This window comes from Zea mays, chromosome 3 (assembly GCF_902167145.1).
Source record: "Zea mays cultivar B73 chromosome 3, Zm-B73-REFERENCE-NAM-5.0, whole genome shotgun sequence".
NCBI classification, from domain to species: Eukaryota; Viridiplantae; Streptophyta; class Magnoliopsida; order Poales; family Poaceae; genus Zea; species Zea mays.
Genome location: NC_050098.1, coordinates 18,646,669 through 18,651,303, shown reverse-complemented (window position 1 = coordinate 18,651,303; position 4,635 = coordinate 18,646,669). Strand labels below are relative to the sequence as shown.

The 4,635-nt window shown below is 41.4% G+C and overlaps 1 long non-coding RNA gene and 1 other non-coding gene across 2 annotated transcripts; both read right to left on the bottom strand.

Moving 5' to 3' along the window:
* Positions 1-211: 211 nt before the first annotated feature.
* On the bottom strand, positions 212-1,949 carry LOC118476636 (uncharacterized). Its single transcript, XR_004857086.1, has 2 exons — positions 784-1,949; positions 212-648 (listed from the first exon to the last, which is right to left on the bottom strand). It is a non-coding gene; the product is annotated as an uncharacterized lncRNA (long non-coding RNA).
* MIR393b (microRNA MIR393b) lies at positions 1,764-1,871 on the bottom strand. The gene has a single exon (NR_121146.1). It is a non-coding gene; the product is annotated as a microRNA MIR393b (primary transcript).
* Positions 1,950-4,635: the final 2,686 nt, after the last annotated feature.

Genomic DNA, 4,635 nt, shown 5'->3' with positions numbered 1-4,635 from the left:
AGTTTAACCAACTTGTTTTATTCATTTTTTGCGAAAATGAAAAATTTAAAACCATATTTAAAGTATATTACATTACATGCTAAACGCTGTCATAGTAAAAAAAATAATGATAATTATAAAATATTTTTGAATAAAACGAACCGATCAAATTTGGAGTAAAAGATTTAAACGAATTATAGATTGGAACATAGGAGTAATAAACTTATTTAAAGATAAAAATTAGCCAAAATTTTATATAAATCTAAACAAAACTCGAGAAACTTTGAGCGACACATGAATACAATAGCATAACTATTCTGGGGTGAAAAGAGTACTAGCTAGCAACTAGAAAAAAAATTAAAACAGCTTGGAATAACAGGCAAAACTTGGTGGCAGTGCTCAAATTAAACTGGCGGGGAGCCGTAAGTATAGAAAAGAAGCTGTAGCAAATTTTCCTTGTCGGTGGCCTAGCTGCATATCAAGTTATCAACGATGTCGTCCAACGTCCATGTCCGCGAGACCGCGAACAGCAGCCCGGAGCCGGAGGCCAGGATCCTCCTCCATCCTCAGCGGCGGCGACGCTCGTGCTCCTGATCGATGTGCATGCACATGGCGCATGCGATGAGACTGGATCTCGGACGAGTCAAAGGGCATCTGGGAGTGCTGCGACTGTACAGGGAGGCAACATCGATCCGGACATCCGGTATTTTTTGTTAGCTAACCAACTGTAGTGTATATAGATAGGTCATGTGATGAGCACAAGATCTGATCGATCTAGCCATCTCGACACCTATAGCTGCTTACCTAAGAATTTAATCTTAAATAGTACAAATAGGGCCTGCCGCCGGCCTGCATGCATCTGATGATATGATGATCAGTTAGAGCAGTTAGAACTAGCTTAATTAGGAGTCCTTTCAGTCACTAATTTATTCCACTGCATCTGGAGTAAATTTTCTGCACAGTATATTATATTGTAAATAAGCATAACACATTAGTGAGGGATTGAAGATTAGTATGTTCATGAATCTACCTTAGTCATGCTAGCTGCAAGATGTTAAGCTGTTAATTACTCATGTTAGTAGGAAATACTTTGGATGCACGCACTCCACCAATTAAAATGCAAATCTGATCAGTAATTCGGTTTGCAATGTACACTATCCAACTTACTTAGATTACCATGAAAGTATCTGAAGATGCCTGATTCTCTCTGATCTATATATTCCATTTTGTAACATCAGTGTATATGGAATATATCTATAGCCAGAACAGTTAGGTTTGCCTAAAAAAAGTCACATGGTGTAACACTGGAGTCATCCACATGTACAGTGACATAAAGGTCACCACCTCTTTTTTCCCATTTACCATGAAATTAAACAGCAATCGATGCTTCGAATTGGAAATTCTTTCAATCTCTTACTGTGAATGAAGACAGAGAATACACACAACAGCTATCTCTACCTGGTGGCTGGTGAAGGCAATCTCCACAGCTTGTCTATTGTATTCAGAGAGTCTCGCGGATCATCATCATCAGCATGTAATAAATGTAATTACGTGCATGGGAAATTCTAGTCATTCTTGTTATGAAACAAGCGAGAACAATCAAGAAATCGTCAGCGAGCCAACATCTTCACTAAGCACAGCAGACAAGAGAAATTAACCGCATACCTTGTGATGCTGGCACATGGAAATTAACAGCCATACGAGAGACGGGCCGGAATTTGATGGATGCAACTGCCGATGAAGCAGGCGCGCGCGGTAGGAAGATAGAGTAATGTCTAGGGGAAGCCTCCAAAAGGATCGCATTGATCCATCGACAAGTCCTTGCAGACGACGAAGACCAGCCATGCATGAAAAAATGGAAGGAATGATGGATCAATGCGATCCCTTTGGACGCTTCATCCAGCCATTGTTGTCGCCTCTCTCTCTCCCTCTCTCTCTATCTCTCCTCTTCTCTTCTCTCTCTCTCGGCGTGCGAGAGGTGTTGTGCAAGAAAGCTCCAGTGAGGTCCTTATATATTGGTAAGCGAGCGATCTTCCTTTGCCCATGCTGTGGTTGCTTAACTCACCTCCCAAACAGAACAATAGTTTATATTATTTTCGCAATTTAGCCCATTCTTCAATCAATTTTTCGGCGCATCGTAGTAGACGTACCGTAATAATATTGGTACCTAGAATTAAAGATTATCGTCTTAAAACTTTTTAGTCTTGATTGATGATCTCATGCTTGTGGCCAAATTGAATTACATATTGCAAATATTTATCAATCTGCTAGCACTCAGCAGCATTTTACATATCAAATTTGCGTGCTTTCTGGATGGCGCATAAGCATTTGCTTGATAATATTGTTAATCGGCATAGTCGTTTCTTTACGCTTTAATCAATTATGGACGCATCATTAGAGGAACCGTGAACTGGGGCTTCTTCTCCCCAGATGGCAGATGCCCTCGCGCCTTTCTCCTCCAATCTTAAATACGCCGGCTTGCGAAATGGGCTTTACAAGCAACACTCACATGATTGATTATGGAAGCTAGGGCAGCCGGGTGACTGTACGAGCACCTGCAGGATGATCTTTTGCAGATTAGTGATGCATGTGGGCCTGGGAACAACTAATTGCAGCCATTCAATCATTAAAACGTACGCATCCATTACTGTGATTCCCCCTAACCGCCTTTCTAGCAGCTATGCTTTCAGCAGCTGCGAGGCTTAAGCATCTTTAGGTCTATCTTAATGACAAGTGCTTGCGCTTCCTTTTCCTTTTGCAGTGTAGCTAGGCTCTATAAAATAATCAAAAGTCCTAGATTTTGCGAGTAGCAGGACAAATGTCCTGCAGATCTGAGTACCAATCAAGCCATATATATACATCCTTCTTTTGCAATGTTACCGAGGTTGATACAGTGTTGTAACATGCATCCGTACCAAAATTTAGACAAAGGAGTGACCGAAATTTTACTATTTGATCTATGATGAAAGACGGAAGAATAATGCATTATATTGAACCCAGCTACAGCTTGGTGTAACCGTGAATTGTCCAGGAAGAGATAGAGGATTATATATGTGAGGATAATCAAATTTGGATTGGACCAGCAGATATATACAGTTGTTTGTATAGACACTGTAGGGGCCGGATTTTCTTTTCTTCTTCTATACAAGATCAAGATGTATGTAGCCTTGTCTCACTACGGGGAAAGCCTAGCAACCAAGTCCTTCTTAATACTGCTTTACTCATCTACCTGTGAGTGTGGTAGAGGGCATGCATGCAGTCATCATGCATTGTCAGAAGGCTTACGCATAACCTATATTCCCAAGTGAAGTGCAGCTTATGAATTAATTGAGGAGAATGGTTCAGTGGGAAAGTTCCCCACAAGAGGAAGAATTATATGCTTATTGGTTAGGTTCAGATATTAACTACTAGAATCCGGTTCTCTGCCGAGTGTCAAATGATTTGTCGAGTGTTTTTTTCGGGCACTCAGCAAATAAGTTTTTTGCCGAGTGACAAACAAAAAAAAAACTCGGTAAAAAAACATTTGGCAAAGGGTTTCTTTGTCGAGTGTTTTTTTGACACTTGACAAAAAAAAATTTTACCGAGTGTTTTATTTTTAACACTCGACAAAGAGTTTCTCTGTAGAGTATTTTTAACCCTAGACAAAGATAATTTAAAAATCAAATTTTAAAGGAGTAAATTAATTTAAATGAAAAAGTTTTCTGGATTTTTTTGCAATTCTTAATTTGCCGATTGTTTCTAAAAAATACTTGGCAAAGAACCATTTACCGATAAAATATTTGGCCAGTGTAACACCGGCAAAAGTTTTGCTGAGTATAAAAACGCCTTTACAAAGTGTTTAGAACACTCGGCAAAGAATATTATTCCGGTAGTGATCATGTCATGGATCACGAGTGTCAGGGGGGTTTGTTGAGGTCAACCGACCCTGATAAAATTATAAATAACTTAGCAAAATACTATTAAAGTTCAAGAAAATCTATATCATATAGTAAAGTTGAACCTGCTGACATCGATAATATTCTCGGCTAGATTCGCAACATGTGTAGCTAGCTTTGGCCGGTCATCCACTGAGACTGGTGATTGCATATACGTTGCTGGAAGGTGATGAGTAATCTGCCGGCGGCCGGCCGGCCGGGCAGTAAGTAAAGGCAGCTCACAATGCCGTGTGTGGTTTTCATGGCATCTAGAGCCGCTGATGATTTGTGTCCCTAGGGCTCTTTACTTGTCGATGCCGAAAGATGCAAGAGAGATATGCATATATGATCGATCTGCCAGCATGTGCAGCCATATGATTCCTCCTGACTGACAGACAGTGCAAGGCCCAGACATTCTTTTTGTGCGCGCCATCAGTTAGCCGGCCGGTCGATTGCCACCAGATGCAAATCTTAGGTTAGCTGCATGCAGCTCCGTTCTTCTAGCACGCTAGCTACTCACATGTCCGCAATCCAAGCAGGTAAGGGACCCTTCGTCGTCTCCTGCACTCCACTCCACTCCTCTGGTCATCCTCCGCGCCGCCCCTAGGCCCTAGCTCCCCCAACGAAACTATTTTTCAATGCTACCGCCGCCTGCGGCTTCATTCATTCAGCAGCATGTGTGCCATGCGCTCACATGTAAAGATCCATACGGCTCCTCCATCACATGCGAGGCATACATGCC